This window comes from Sarcophilus harrisii, chromosome 4, assembly GCF_902635505.1.
Source record: "Sarcophilus harrisii chromosome 4, mSarHar1.11, whole genome shotgun sequence".
NCBI lineage: Eukaryota > Metazoa > Chordata > Mammalia > Dasyuromorphia > Dasyuridae > Sarcophilus > Sarcophilus harrisii.
In genome coordinates, this window is record NC_045429.1 from 154,967,948 (window position 1) to 154,985,164 (window position 17,217).

Here is a 17,217-nt window from a genome sequence, read left to right on the forward strand (position 1 = left end):
AACTTAAGAGTCATTATTTCTTATTTATGTTTCTTTTATTATTATTATTACCTCTCTTTTCACTTAAAGTTTACTGAAGTAGATTTGTGATGTTCTTTGCAAAGTACAAACTCTTGAAGTCATCTAGTAAAATTAAATAATGTAGTGGTCTTATACTAGAGATTCTTTATAATGGTTTTACTTTTTGAAAGGTTCTGTTTTTAATCCTTTTTTTTAATTAAGCTAAATGTCATACTTATAATATATACAGTATCAAAGTACTTTTTGAAGACCTTGCAAATATTCTGGATTAATTAATTTCCCACATATCTTAGATAAGAATTTAAGATATTGTGATTACTCTTGAGTAAACAGTTGAACTAGATTCTCTCAAATAAAATATTTCTAAAAAGTTAAATCTCTTCAAAAATAAAATTAACAAAAAAAAATTGTTTCATGTAGATATGTGTTATCCATTATATGACAATTTCAAGTAAATACACTTCAATTTTTTTCTTTAATATTTTGTGAAAAAAATCACTTGAATTTGAAAAAAAACTGATCAAAGACAAGTTTAAAAAAAACTATCAAAAGTGGTATGCTGGTTATACATTAATTTTTAGAGATTTACTAAATACCCACTATGTGTACTACAGTTGTACTAGTCACTACAGAGTTTGTACCATCCCACATATTTCATCTTAAAACACCATTCTCATCACTTAAATCTGCAATTTTTTTGGGTCTTCCAAATTTTAGCCACAATTTTTTCCCAATTCCCTATAGTCTACTACTATTTTACAGAAATGCTTCTCTCTAATTTGATTGGTATACGACTTTTACTATTATGATTCAGTTTCTTCAACTCTGTGAAGAAGGTGGTATTGGAATGAGGCCTAAATTTGGAATCAAAGGATCTCTAGTATCTCTGCTACTGGAAGCTTGAGAGACTTTAGGCAAGTCACTCAACTAATCTTGCTGACCTCAGTATGATTGTATTTAAAGGGAGTTGGACTAGCCCAAAACTTCCTAACCTTTTGTGTATATGTATGTACTGCCAACTACTTCTGGCATTCTGGTAAACCTTTATCGGAATATTGTTCTACAAAGTATAAAAAATACACATCTAAAATAGCAATATTTTCCCCATCCAGAGGTAATAGGCTCCTCAAAATCTATCTATGAAACATCTACCATTAAGGGTTTTGTGAACTCCAATTTAAAAAGAAACTATGGATTAGATGATTTCTCAGTTAGTCAATCAAAAAGCATTTATGGTGCTAAGCATTGGATATACAAATAAAGAAAGAGAAAATATAATGCCTGTTAGCAAGGAGCTCACATTCATTTTTTCTTCTTTTTAAATAGTATTTTTTCTAATTACATATAAAATAATTTTGATATTCATTTTTTATAAACTTTTAAGTTCCAAATTTTCTCCCTCCTTCTTTCCCTTTACCCCTTCATAAGAGAAGCAATTTGATATATATATATATATATAATCATGTGAAATATATTTCACTAATAAGTCACGTTGGGATAAAAGAAATAGAACAAAAGGAAAAAAAAAACCTATACAAAAAAAAATGAAAACAATATGCTTTGATCTGCATTCAGACTCCATTGATTCTTTCTCTGGATGTAAATAGAATTTTCCATCAGGAGTCTTTTGAAACTGCTGAGGATCATTGTATTGCTGAGAAGATCTAAGTCCCACCACAGTTTATCATTGCACAGTGCTGCTGTTACTGTGGACAATGTTCTCCTCAATCTGTATACTTCACTTTGTATCAGTTTATGTAAGTCTTTGCAGGTTTTTCTGAAATAATTATGTTCATCATTTCTTAAAGTACAATGATATCCCATTACATACCATAACTTGCTCAGCCATCCCCCAATTGATGGGCATTAGCTCAATTTCTAGTTCCTTGTCAACACAGAAAGAAGAAACTCACATTCTAATGAGAGAGGGAATATATAAATAACTACAGATAAATATCTATATCAGGTACATAAAAGATAATCTTAGAGGAAAAACTGTGGGGAACGAGTACCAGGAAAAACCTCCTCTAGAAGGCTCTCAGATTCCAGAAGAATTGGAGAAGATTCTTGAAGAAAATCAGGATGCTAAGCAAGAGGTGAAGTGAGCTAGTATTCTAGTCATAGAGGACAGCTATTGCAATCATATTCAGGAGATACAGTCTAGTGAGAAACAGAAAGCAAGCCAATGAAGTTATATCATAACGTGGTGAGGAGAGCAATGTGCTTATGAATGCTCATTCTTACTTCCTTTCCCCCCCTCCTTTCCTTCTTTGTTTCACTCTTTCCTTCTTCCTTCCTATTTTCTTCCCTTTTTCCTTTCCTTTTCTCCTTTTGTCCCTTTCCTGTTACTTTGTGCCTACAGCCATGTTATTATTAAACCATAAAATTGAATGTGATGATTTGACAAGTGACTATTTCAGACAATTTGCACTGTAGAAGTACCAAAGAAGAGAATGTTACTATGGTCGTGGTCACAAAAGGTTTATTTAGGCATCTTGATCTAGGTCTTTTTGAAATGTAATAAGATTTTAATAGAAAGAGGAAAAGGATATTATCCAGAGAAGGTGCAGCATAAGCAAAAGTATGCTCTTGGGAATAAAAGTATCGTATTTGAAAAACAATAATTCAGTCTAAATGAAGCAAAAGGTTATTTAATAGAATAGTTTGAAAAAGGTATAGAATAGTAACGTAAAACCCATTGATTAGTTTTTTGAATGTCAGGTTGGAGATTTTACATAAGCTTCCTGAAGCCATGAGCAGTGGATCAGAGGGAATGATTCCAACTCAACCAAAGTGAAAAGTATTTTAAGAAAAATTCATAGCATAGATTCAGAACCCTATTTGCCCTATTATATACTGGGAAAGCATATTCCACCCATTTCAAATGACAAACCCAAATAGCTCATTTCATTGCCATTATGAATTCAGTGACCAATTGTAATGCTGAGAAACCTAGGCAAGACAGAGATTAGAGAAGTTTTAATTTTTAATTTGGATTTCTGAGAGGGAGAGAGTTTCTGCAAGCAAAGAATCCATTTTGGTGCCAGGACTGATGTCTTAAAGCATTTAGTATCAGCCTCGAATGTGAGATTCTAATGATTTATATATGTGGCTCTAAGCGATAAAGGGGAGACAAAGGCAAGGGGTGAAGTTCGAGCATTGGTGAGTGAGGGAATTTTCAGAAATGGACCATCAATCCAGTTCTGACAGAGTTGGGGAGTGGGGGGTGAGGACCATAAATTCTGATAAACTGGCAGTGAAGGAGGTAGTCACTAAAGATAGAAAGTCTGGAACTTAGAGATAGAGGATGCCAATTAGGTATCTGAGATAGGACATCTGGAGTTTTAATCTTTTGGAATGCCAGACTGGCCAGATCTCTATAGCCCTAATTATCTCAGCACTAATGAACAGGAAAGGGGGGAGTTGCAACCAGGGGGATTGAGGTAAAACAATTTATGGAAATGAGGCAGGAAAATTTAGGGAAACTGAGACAGGACAATTTAGGAAAACTGAGGCACAACACAATGAGTTCAATATCCAGACTTAGGAGAGAAAGGGGATTGGGGAGACATAAGGAAAGCACCAAGTATAATTAGTTGGTGGAGGATCAGATTAAACAATGGGAATCATTGTTAAGAATGAAATGTTTATTTTTTTTTAATTTTTTACTTATCAAACAAAATAATAGTAAATGAGTCTGAAAGGACAGCAGAAGTAAAACAATATAATTTCTAGAACTGACTGATAATCCATTCTGTGACAAATATTAATGAACTTCTGTTTTGAAGAACTCCAAGAAGAGACAGTCAATACTTCCCAAGATAGCCCATTTCACTTTTAAATAGCTTTAATTGTTATGAAGTTTTCCCTTTCATTGAGTAAAAACTTGTACATTACATGTGTCTATACATTCCACCTTTTCATCCAAGTTCTGTCCTCTGAGACCAAGCAAAACAAATTTAATCACTCAGATGTGATGATCTTACATATACTAATACATTTCTAGAATACTGCCCTCCCCCAAAAAAAATCTATTACCCAGGTTACATATTACCAGTCCTTTTAACCAGTTATCAAATATTATGACCTCCAACTCTCCCTAGATAATTTGCTAACTTGACAAAGTCATCCTTAAAATATGGCATTCAGAATTAAGATTGAAAAACAAAATAAAAGCAATGCCCAGCTTTATTTTCAATGTAACTATCATACTATATATAAATACCACAAATATGTCAAGACAAATATACAATGCAAAACAAGTAATTATGCCAAAATGTTTCTAAAACTTATTGATTTATGTGTTCTCATATGGGTTTAGACCTTTGAGAAAAAAGTAGAAAAGGAATTACAACCTAGGGAAGAGGAATGTTAACAGATTAAAGAGGTGAAAAAGTAATTAACCTGAAAGAAGGAAAGACTTAAGGCAGGAACTCTGCCCCTGTCTTTTTCTTTGTAAAAAGGCTAGCACACCAATGTACCCAACAAACAATATTTTGTAATGTTTTTGACTGATTGTAGTTGACTTAATAATTATCTTAAAGTCCTTAAAGAGCTATTAAAAGGCTACTACCAAGTGGTTTATCTCCATAGAGAGCTGAAGAAGAGGAAATGGATTTAAATTGTACCAAAGGAGAGTTTGTTTAGACATAAGAAAGAATTCATTGGCCATGAGTGAGGAAACACTAAGCATACTGCCAAAGAGTCTGTAGGCTTACCATCCCTAGAGACCTTCATCATCTGTCTTGCATGATTTAGGCATTCAGTTTCCTAGAAAAAGAAGATTGGAACAGATGATTCCTTCATATCCTTTCCAAAGATACAATTCTACACTAATAAGATATTCTTCAATGTACCTCAATGCTGTGACTTAGCAAAATGTAAAATTTTGGAGAAAATTGTTTTTGAGGCTTTTCTTGGGTAACATAAGCAGATCAATACAGCAAGACTAAAGGATTTTAAAATCTCCTGTAGCTACAGGAATCTATGAATCTATAAATATGGCTTCTGTGTGACTTATGTATTAATAGAGCACTCTAAACTAATGGTAGTAGGCAATTGCAGGGAGGAAAGGGAAGAAGGTAGGGGTCTCTAAGAAGAGATATGGGGTTGGTGGGTGGGCTTAGTGAATTTTAAAGCATTAGTGAAAGAGATTGTTTTCCTACAAGAGAAATGTAATTTTGCAAGGAGAAAGGAACTGATTTCTCTTTTACAAGGCAGAATTCCTTCATAATTCTCTGAGCCTTTTACCATAACTGCTATAGCATGTGTTTTAAATTATATTGTATGCATGTGTTCTCTATAAAATTAGCCATCATGACCCATTGTTCCACAGTCTTTCCTTTCATCACATTTTAGTGGCCTGTGTTCCATATTAGCAAATAACCCATAGGGAAAATTATGCATTTTCCATACACCAGCTTTGTTACATGTTTGATAACACTTATTGCATGTGTAAAGGATATGGGTCAATGTATAAAATATTTTTAAAATATTAAAGTGGCCAATTGTTTCCTTATGGAAGGCAGCCTTAAAGGTCAAAATGAATCTATCTAGTGTCAATATCAAAACAGAATTAACATCTTTACTTTTTAACCTATATGTACATGGATATATAACTCCATCTATATGTTAAATAGGGTGAAGGCATTTTGCCAAGTTTCAAGCCCACTCAAATTCCTTGGATTCTGGGTTTAAAATGAAATTTAAACCTTTCCAGGTTCAAGGTCCTTTTCAGTGCTGTTAAAATGTGGCTTCCTGATTGAAAGACTAAAGGCTCTTGGACACCAACTTGCCCTTACAAAACATTGCAATAAGTTAAGTGTAAATGAATCAGAGTCATATGGATTACATTTACCTTTAAATCCTTAAATTTTAAAACTATTTAATGGAAAATACTTGGTAATAAAATGCTCTGGATTTGGCTAACTTTAAATCTTTGAAAAACTAGGAAAGTTTTGCTAAAACAGAAATTGATAGATTTTTTCCACTCTATACTGTCAGTAAAAATACAACCTTCCCCCTTCTTGAATGCACAAGTGCAAGTTGATAAATGCATATTAAGCACCTGCCTTTATGGGCAAAGCTGGGTGCTATAGCTACAAAGATTAAACAGCAACAAACAAACAAACAAATAATTTAGCTCCTACCCTTAAGATTACAATTTAATGAAGGTAACTAATAAATAAATACATAAATCCTTGAATTAACCTTGGACAAAAAATAGGATCTCATTCTATCACCATTTTGTAACCATAAATACTTTAAAATCATGTTGGTCATTGCATTCATGGGAGTTCTTAACTCTTCTAAAGTCATTTGTCTTTCATTATTACTGTTATTTATAAATAATATTCCTGGTTCTACTCATTTGATTCTATATCAGTTTATGGGGTTAATTTTCATCTCTTTTTAATGGATTATATAGGAAGAAAAAAGAGAGTCTTGTTCAATAAAAAAAATTAATTAATTTTTTGGAGGAATAGGAAGTTTGTGAATAAACAGTTATGGGAAGAGATAAAATGTTGTTTATGATGATGATGTCAGAGATGATAATGTGTGTGTGTTGTTATTGATAATATTGATGGTTTTAAGATATAACACAATAGGGTATGTTTATGCTGCCTATGTAAGTTAGGTGTATCCTAACATGAGTTTGTATAAATGCAACTTCCAGGGAGATACAGATACTTTGAAATCTTACTGATGCCTCTCCAAAACTTGATTCTTTTCAGGAGAGCAGGATATTAAGGCTACAATAATAATTACTCCACTTTCTTTGGAGTATAATGCTAGAATTATACCTATTAGTCCCCTACAAATTAGTCTAGAGGAAATGAACTTTTTGGAGGAAACTTTTTGGTTCAAGCCACTTTTCTTGAATACTATCCCTTAATGTATAAGGAGGGTCTAAAGATATAGATAGTTCTGTTCCCATCAAGCATTCCTTAGGTCAGCTGCTTATGGAAGCATAGAGAATAAAGTACTGTTTTTTCCCTCCATTGAGGAGATCCTTAGGCACATACATATATATTCAATAAATATATTGAATATATATGTATGTACATTATATATATATATATATATATATATATATATATGTATACACACACATATGTGTGTGTATGTATATGTACATGTATATCCCGGTGACAAAAGACACCATTCCTAATAACCTTTATTGCAATGAGATATCTATCATTTAATTGTGTGATGCATTATTTCTAAAATGCGACATTAAAATTTCAGAACAAAGGAAGTACATTAATTGTTGAAAAATATGGCCAATTTAATTTGTAATTCTAATTGTGTAGCTAGATCAAAGAGATGAATAATTATACCTTTGTCCTTTAAGTAACACAAGAAAATTTTACTAATACAAAAGAATTTCCTTAAAGGAATTAGTTCTAAATTGCAAGAGAAAACAAGAAAATTAATAGAGAACTATAATATAATTCTGGGGCAGTTAGGTAGAGCACTGAATAGAATGCTAGGCTAGGCCTGAAGTCAGGAAGGTTCATTTTCCTGAAATAAAATTTGGCTTTAGACACTTACTGTGTGACCCTGTGCAAATTAATCCTGTTTATCTCAGTTTCCTCATCTGTAAAATGAGCTAGAGAAGGAAATGGCAAACCATTCTAATATTTTGCCAAGAAAACCTAAATCAGACCATGAAGAGTAGAACATGGCTGAAAAGATTGAACAATAATAAGTAATTCCATTAAATCAGCAAGTATTCAACCTCCATTAAGTAAATACTACAGGAAAAATATTTAAATATTAAATATTTTCTTCATTTTCCCTCTTTTCCTCACTTAATAGTATTTTTCCAGTTACATATATAGTTTTCAAATTTCACTTTTGCAAGATATTGAGTTCCAATTTTCCTTCCTCTTCTCCCACTCCTCAAGACAGCAAGCAATCTAATATAGGTTATGTATGTGCAGTCACATAAAAATATTTGCACATAAATCATACTGTGAAAGAAGAATCAGAACAAAAGTGAAAGAAAGGACAAAACAAATAAAAAAGTGAAAATAATATGCTTCCATCTGCACTCAGACTCCACCATTCTTGCTCTGAATATAGATAGAATTTACCATTATGAGTCTTTTGAAATTGTCTTGAATCATTGTATTGCTAAGAAGAGCTAAGTATATCATACTTAATTGTTGTACAATGTTGTTAATGTGTACAGTTTTTCCTGGTTTTGCTCACTTCACTCAGTATCAGTTCATATAAGTCTTTCAAAGTTTTTTCTGCAATCTGCCTGCTCATTTCTTATAGGACAATAGTATTCCATTACATGCATATACCACAACTTGTTCAGCCATTTCCCAATTGCTGAACATTCACTCAATTTCCAGTTCTTTGCTACCACAAAAAGAACTACTTTAAATATTTTTATACATGTAGGTCATTTTCCATTTTTTTAATGATCTCTCGGGTACACAGACCTAATATTGGCATTGCTGTATCACAGCTTGTTTGCCCTTTGGGCAGAATTCCAAATTGCTCTCCAGAATGGTTCAATAAGTTCTCAACTCCACCAACAATTTTTCCACATCTTTTCCAACATTTTTAATTGTCCCTTGATATAATAGCCATTCTGTAAATGTGAGGTGGTAACTCAGAGTTCTTTTAATTTGCATTTCTGTAATTAATACTGATTTAGAACATTTTTCATATAAATATAGATAGTTTTAATTTTTTTATCTAAAAACTAGCCATTCATATGCTTTTATCATTTATCAATGGGGAAATGACTTCTTAAAAAAATTGTATTTTTTACTATTATTGAATTCTAGAAACAGTCTTGTGAGTTTGGGTCCCTTTTCTATGGACTTGAGAAATTAGGCCTTTATCAGAAACACTGACTGTACAAATTGTTTCCCAGCTTTCTGCTTTCCTTTTAATCTTGGTTGCATTGATTTTGTTTGTACAAAAACTTTTTAAATTTAATGTAATCAATATTATTCATTTGCATTTCATAATGTTTTCTTTCTCTTATTTTGTTATAAATTTTTCCTTTCTTCATAGATCTGACAGGTAAACCATTAATTGTTTTCCTAATTTGCTTGTAACATCACCCTTTATTTCTTTCTTTTTATAATTTATTATAGTTTTTTATTTACAAGTTATATGCATGGGTAATTTTACAACACTGACAATTGCCAAACCTTTTGTTCCAATTTTTCCCCTCCTTCCCCCCACCCCCTCCCCCAGATGGCAGGTTGACCAATACATGTTAACTATGTTAAAGTATAAGTTAAGTACAATATATGTATACATGTCCACACAGTTATTTTGCTGTACAAAAAGAATTGGACTTTGAAATAGTGTACAATTAGCCTGTGAAGGAAATCAAAAATGCAGGCAGGCAAAGATAGAGGGATTGGGAATTCTATGTAGTGGTTCATAGTCATCTCCCAGAGTTCTTTCGCTGGGTGTAGCTGGTTCAATTCATTACTGCTCTTTTAGAACTGATTTGGTTCATCTCATTGTTGAAGAGGGTCAGGCCCATCAGAATTGATCATCATAGAGTATTGTTGTTAAAGTGTATAATGATTTCCTGGTCCTGCTCATTTCACTCACCATCAGTTCATGTAAGTCTTTCCAGGCTTTCTGAAATCATTCTGTTGATCATTTCTTACAGAACAATAGTATTCCATAATATTCATATACCCCAATTTATTCAGCCATTCTCCAATTGATGGGCATCCACTTAATTTCCAGTTTCTGGCCACTAAAAAGAGGGCTGCCACAAACATTCTTGCACATAGAAGTCTCTTTTCCTTTCTTTAAAATCTCTTTGGGATATAAGCCCAGTAGTAACACTGCTGGATCAAAGGGTATGCACAGTTTTATAACTTTTTGAGCATAGTTCCAAATTGCTCTCCAGAACGGCTAGATGCATTCACAATTCCTCCAACAATGTATCAGAGTCTCTGTTTTCCCACATGCCCTCCAACATTTCACATTATCTTTACTGTCATTCTAGTCAATCTGACAGGTGTGCAGTGGTATCTCAGAGTTGTCTTAATTTGCATTTCTCTGATTAATAATGACTTAGAGCATTTTTTCATATGGCTAGAAATAGTTTCAATTTCTTCATCTGGCTTGATTTCTTATAAGAGTCAATTCTCTATATATTTTGGAAATGAGGCCTTTATCAGAACCTTTGATTGTAAAAATGTTTTCCCAGTTTATTGCTTCTCTTCTAATCTTGTCTGCATTAGTTTTGTTTGTACAAAAACCTTTCAATTTGATATAATCAAAATTTCTTTTTTGGGATCAATAATGATGTCTAGTTGTTCTTTGGTCATAAATTCCTTCCTCTTCCACAGATCTGAGAGATAAAGTATCCTATATTCCTCTCATTTGTTTATAATCTCATTCTTTATACCTAGGTTATGAACCCATTTTAACCTTATCTTGGTGCACGGTGTTAAGTGTGGGTCAATGACTAGTTTCTGTCATACTAATTTCCAATTTTCCCAGCAATTTTTGTCAAACAGTGAGTTCTTATCCCAAAAGCTGATCACCTTTATTTCTACAGCCTGTATCCATTTTGACCTTTTCTTGGCTTAGGGTGTAAGTTGATGGCTAATGCCTAGTTTCTGCCATATAATTTTCTATTTTTCCCAGCAGTTTTTATAAAATAGAAAGTTATTCCAGTAGTGGGAATTTTGGGGTTTCAATTTTGGATAGAACTAAGCAATAGTAGATTCATGTTCATGGAAAAAAAATTAAAAGCCTAAACAAATCAGCGTATCTATATGTTTTCAATAAAACTCAGTAGTAAGAGATAGAGAAATTCCATTTAAAACCCCTATCAGCAATATGGAATATTTGGGAGTCTAACTACCAAGACAAATACAGGAATTACATAAACACTATTACAAAATACTTCTTACACAAATAAAGTAAAATGTAAACAATAAGAAAAATACCAATTGCCGATGGGTAGGATAAGTCAATATAACAAAAATGACAATTCTACCTAAATTAATTCGTGTATGCAGGCCTTACTAATCAAACTACTAAAAATTATTGTATACTGCTAAAAAATAAAAACTATCAAAATTCTTCTGGAAGACAAGAGGTCAAGAATATTAAGGAATTTAAAAATATATAAAGGGAGGTAGAGTATCCATACCAGATTTAAAATTATATTATAAAGCAACAATCATCATAACTATTTGTTACTGGTTAAGAAATAGTGATGATCAGTGGAATAGTTTAGTTCCTAGGGCTCACTAGTAAATGACTATAGTATACTACTATTTGAGAAAAAAAAACATATGGAAAAATGGGAATGCATGATAATATATAGTTTGATCAGAAAGTGGAATACTTCTTTTATGTGTATGTAATAATATAGACTGAATTTTTACTGGAGAGGGTCTTGGAAATTAGGATTGAGAGGTTTACTATTATTCAGTAGCAAATGGAAACTCAGTTGGAATTAGAAGCATAGCTAAATGGAAGTTTGCCTTTAAAAAAAGGACTAAAGATTTCAATGGATTATAAGTATGAACTTTATTAACAGTATGATTAGGTAGCTGAAAAAAAAAGATAAAGACATCTTAGGCTGTATTAAGAGAAGTATAATATCTAGGACTAAAAACTCATTGATGCACTTTAATTTCTGCCTTATTAAATCCAAATATGAAATATATAGTTCTGAATGATACAATTTAGAAAGAATAATTATAAGCTAATGGCAAAGATGAAGGAATTTAAGACCATGCATATGAGAAGTGATGACACTAAAAATCATTAACTTGAAGAAGAGACATCTTGAAAGGGATGTACTTCAAGTATTAAACGAGTTGTGAAAGTGTGATTGTTTCGTTTGGCATTAGAACCTAAAAATAACACCAATCACTAAAGATTGTAAAGAGACAGAAAAAAATTCTTAATCAAAGCCCTGCAAAAGAAGAACGTATTATCTTGAAAGGAAGTGGGTTTCCCCTCTTCACTAAAGTTCTTGCTCAGCTGTTTTGTGGACTAGATGGCCTCTGAAATCCCTGAGTTTTTGTATTTATGCATGCACATTTTAACAAAGACATTATTAAGTTGCTTTGATAACTCTTCCAGAAGTTGGGAATACAAAGACATTAAGAAGGAAAGACCATGAGGGCCTCACAGTCTCTTGGAGAAAAGTAACAAATACACAGAAAAATAAATAAGAAATATTTATAAAGTAATTGAAAGTAATTTGGAGAGTGGGACACTTAACAACTGCTGAAATTGAGATTTAATAGGGATGGTAGTCCTTGAGCTGCAACCTGAAGGAAGCAAGGTACGCTTTTTGTTAATTTTTATTTTTGCTATTCTCAACTTTGCAAATACCATTCAGAAAGAGACGAGAATTACATATTAAACTGTGAATCTCTAATACAGCCATCTTTTTTCTTATTAAAAATACATATAATAAATTAAAAATATTAGTTTTAAAGCTATTTTGCTTTCTTCGCACATTCTTATTTCCATCTGTTCATTCTTTGAAGTTGTTTATTGTTGCTTGGCTGTCATTACCTCTTTGTAATTATTTTTTAGAATTATTATAACTAATCATCATCTCCCTGTCCAAATAATAATAATAATAATAATAATAATAATAACTCTGCATTATACAAACAGACATAGCTAACTAAAGAAAACAGTTCTGCTTAGTTACCATGTTGAAAACTGTTTCATTTGACAATCATTTCTCTCTCTCAGAAGGTATGAACTATATTTCATCAGTAATCCTTTGGAATCATCGTCATTTTATTGGTCAGAGTGTTTAAATCTTCCAGAGCTGCTTTTCTTTATAATATTGTGATGATTACACAAATTGTTCCTCTGGGTTTGTCCATCTTACCCTGCATTGATTTATAGAAAACTTCCCCAGTTTCTCTAAATACATTTTTTTTCACTATTTCTTAAAGCACAGTAATATTCCATTACATTCAAATATTAATGTTTTAAAGTTATTCCCTAATTGATAGACACCCTTTCCCTTTAGTTTCCTTTCCTTTTTTTAATTATAAAAGTGTAGTGCCATGAAAGAGAGGATCTGCTATAGTTATGGACTTAATCTATTCAACTAGTTTTATCTTTTGGTTATTTATTGATCCATAATATTCCTTCATTGTATTCTTCATCTCTTACTTAATCAGATCTACAGTTTCATATCCTTTGGAACATTATGCAAATGTCATGCTCTGCCTCCATTCTGTATTCTTGAATTGGTTGGTCCTGCACTATTTAGCTGTGACAAGGTTACTACTGCAACTGTTTTCCTCCCCTCCCCATTCCATCACAACTATAATATTATCATACTGAAAGGACTATCAGATGTCAGATCCCACTTTATTGTGTGAGTTTATACTATTTTAATCTTTGTGATTCTCAGGATTGCCATCAGTCTGAGTATTGCAAATATTGCCCCCACTTCACAAACACACGCATCTAAGGTGTCCTACTGTCAATACCCATCTTTATATCTAGAATCAGACTGGTCAGATTATTTCCATTTTTTGACTTTACTTGATGTTCCAATGGCCCCTCCAGAAACAGAATGCTACAGCTTTCAGGTGCCATGGAAACATCTTTGGTCAGATTATGAGGAGGTTTCTAGCCTCCTTACTTGTGTTTGCACTGACTTTCCTGATAGTAGAGACTTTCAGACTTCTGAGTATCTTTATGTGCAATTCTGACCTGAAAGAAAGAGCTTATTGTTGTTTCTCATTTCATTTCTTGATAATTATTCAATATGGTTACCTTTTTACATTTTGATTAAGAATATGTAGGAAAGGTTCCAATGGAACTTTTCACATAGACATCTTAACTAGGAATATGAATTTCAGGATTTTAAGAAGTAGAGATGGGAGGATTCCTTTCAGACATGGGGAACAGTTTTTGCAAAGCCATGGAAGTAGATGTAATGTGTTTTACTGCAAACAAGTAGGCCAGTCCATTGAAGTGTGATGTAGAACATGTGCAAAAAGGGAAAAAAATGTGCAATAAGCCTAGAAAGGCAGGTTTGATTCAGGATAGTTTTAAATGTCAACTAGAAGAATTTGTATTTTATTCTAGAGTCAATAAGGAGCCATTGGAGCTTCTTAAGCAGGTAAATAATGTGGTCATTCCCAGATTCAAGAAATATCAATTTCATGAAAAACAAGAGAAGAGAAGATATCAAGAAGCAGTATATAGTCAAATCACAGAAGTCAAGAAAGATGGAGAGAGAGAAAAATAAGCATCATTTATATTTAGAAATAGCTGTATCACTGGTGACCTTGGAGAAAACTTTTCCATAGAAAGGAAAAATGTTCATCTAATTACAAGGTTTTAATGAGTCAGGAAGTAAAGGAAGTAAATGTAGATTGTGTTTTCTTGGAATTGGCAGTGATGAGGAGAAAAGATGAGACATCAGCTTAATGAAACATCTGAGCCAAAAGAAAGTTGTTATTATTTATCGTCATTAATAATAAAAATTAATGCTTGGGCAGCTAGGTAACAACAATTGGAGCACCAGGTCATGAGTTAGGAAGACCTGAATTCAAAGTCAGCCTCAGACACTTACTGTCTGACTCTCAGCAAGCTACAACCTTGTTTTTCTGTTTCCTCCTTTCCTCAAATGATTTGGAGAAGAAAATAGCAAACATCTTTAAAATATTTTCTAAGAAATCTCAAAAGGGATCATGAAGACTTGTACATGACTAATAAACAACAAAGTAATTAATGATGATAGTGGTTATGGTGAGGATAATGATGAGAGGTACAACCTGATCATGTTTGCAGTCTGAGGAAAAGTTGCTATAGAGAGAGGAGATTGAAACTAGGAAAGAGAAAGAGTGTGATGGAACAAATTATAGAGGAAAAGAAAGATTATGATTTTGTATGAGGTTAAAGTGTCAATCCAAGTTCTCAAACCTCAAGTTGTTGCTGTGTAAAATATAATTTAAATGCTATTTGTGTTGTGCTTACACACCTGTTCATTTAAAATACAATTTGTGAGCTCTGCATATAACTTGTTTTGTACTTTAGCATGACAGGAAAAGTGTTTTAGGTTACAGTCATACAACCAAATCCAAGTTTACGTAATTGTCTAACTAAATTGTGGAAGAAAAAAAAACTACTTGCTGACATTAAATTTTATCTGCCAAATTCAGCTTTATGATTTCAATCCTGTTGAATTGGATTGCATACTACACAATAATTTCCTGGAACTCTACATATTTTAGAAACAAGTTTGAATCCTCTTCATGCTGTGCATTTTCAGAGCTATGCTGTCTTTCCAATTTTATCAAAAACAGTATGCATGCTTGGTCTGAGATTATACTAGAGGGCTTAAATGAATACTTACAACTCCTTAGTTTTAGAATAAGAATGAATTCCATAAAGAAAAAAAAAACTTTAACATGGATATGATGTGTTCCTAACTTGTGTCACAGTTTTATTGCAAAATATTCAATTATACTTTCCCCCAGAATATGGTTTGGATAAAACCGAGTCATAATCAGCCTTGTGTTTTGTATTTTAATGTATACTTATCTATCCTCTGTAAAGTCCTACTTCAGTTCCCTGTCATGACATGGAGATAGCCCTAGATACTTTTTGTAGTAAGTTTATTTATTTTTAATATATATTGCTTTATGAATAATGTTGGGGAGAGAAAATCAGAGAAAAAGGGGAAAACCATGAAAGAGATAAAAAAAACAGAAAAAAAGAAGTAAAGATAGCATGTGTTGATTTATATTCAGTCTCCTTAGATCTTTTTCTGGATGCAGATGGCATTTTCTTTCCAAAGTCTATTGGGATTAGTTTGGATCAGTAAACTGCTGAAAAGAACCAAGCCTTTTGTAGTTGATCATTGCACACTCTTGCTGTTATTATGTATAATGTATTCCTGGTTTTGCTTGTTTAGCTCAGCATCAGTTCATGTAAATCTTTCCAAGCCTTTTTATAATCAGCTTGTTCATCATTTTTATAGGACAATAATATTCCATTACCTTCATGTACTACAGCTTATTCAGCCATTCCCCAATTGATGGGCATCTAATCCTTTTCCAATTTTTTGCTACCACTAAAGAGTTGCTACAAAAATTTTTATACATGTGGGTCCTTTTCCTTTCTTTATGATTTGTTTGGAATACAAACCCAGTAATGGCACTGCTGGATCAAAGGGTATGCATAGGGTTTGGGGCATAATTCCAGATTGCTCTCCAGAATGGTTGAATTGAATAACCCTAGCTTCCTAAAGATTATTCCAGGAGATAACAAGTTCTGCTAGGTTATACTAGCTAAAACACTTTGAGAATGATCTTAAACTGCTTTGCAAAAAAGAAACCAAAAAAAACAAAACAAAACAAAATCATTATACCTAATCACAGAGAGGCTCTTCATTGGTCAGCTAAATACAAACAGATCTTTAGTTCTTTATAACAACATTTTACTTCTGCAATGTCAGTAGAAGAGATGCAGAAATTATGATAAAGCATTTTAAGAATCACCATCCTTAGAATAGTTATAAATTTACTTAATTACCACTACTGCAGATGGGAGATCATTATATAATAACCAACTATTGGACATACTACCTAAAGCAAGAGTTAACTTTTTAAGCCATGATCCCTTTTACATTTTGGTTAACCTAGTGATTATAGAATAATATTTTTAATGTGTGAAATAAAATAAAGAGAATTCTTTAAAAAATCAATCACATTGAAATGGCACAAATACATATAGATAGATAGATAGATAGATAAATAGATAGATATAGATAGATTTCAAGTTCATGGAACCTAAGTTAGTAACATCAAAATGAGAGAGATGAAATACTTTTTTTTCCTCTCTATAAATAAAATTTTAAAAAAGTATTTTATTTTGTCTTTTTTTTCTTTTTAATAGTATTTTATTTTTCCAAATACATGCAATGATAGTTTTCAACATTCAACTTTGCAAAGCCTTGTGTTCCAAATATTTCTTCCTCTCTCCCTCTCTCTATCCTCTTCTAGACAGCAAGCAATCCAACATTGGTTAAACATGTGTGATTCATCTAAACATATTTTCGTATTCCTCATGCTGTACATGAAAATTCAGATCAAAGAGGGGAAGAGAAAGATACAGGAAAAAGCAAGTAAACAAACAACAACAATAAAAAGGTCAAAGTCAAATACTATGCTTTAATTCATATTCAGT

At 32.3% G+C, this 17,217-nt stretch overlaps 1 long non-coding RNA gene across 1 annotated transcript in view; it reads right to left on the reverse strand.

The window, feature by feature from the left end:
* The window catches only part of LOC116423131, a 132,609-nt gene that overhangs the window by 62,869 nt on the left and 52,523 nt on the right, over positions 1–17,217 (reverse strand). Inside the window, exon 5 of the long non-coding RNA XR_004233597.1 lies at positions 4,740–4,791. This is a non-coding gene — a long non-coding RNA (uncharacterized LOC116423131). The remainder of the gene's footprint in view (positions 1–4,739; positions 4,792–17,217) is intronic.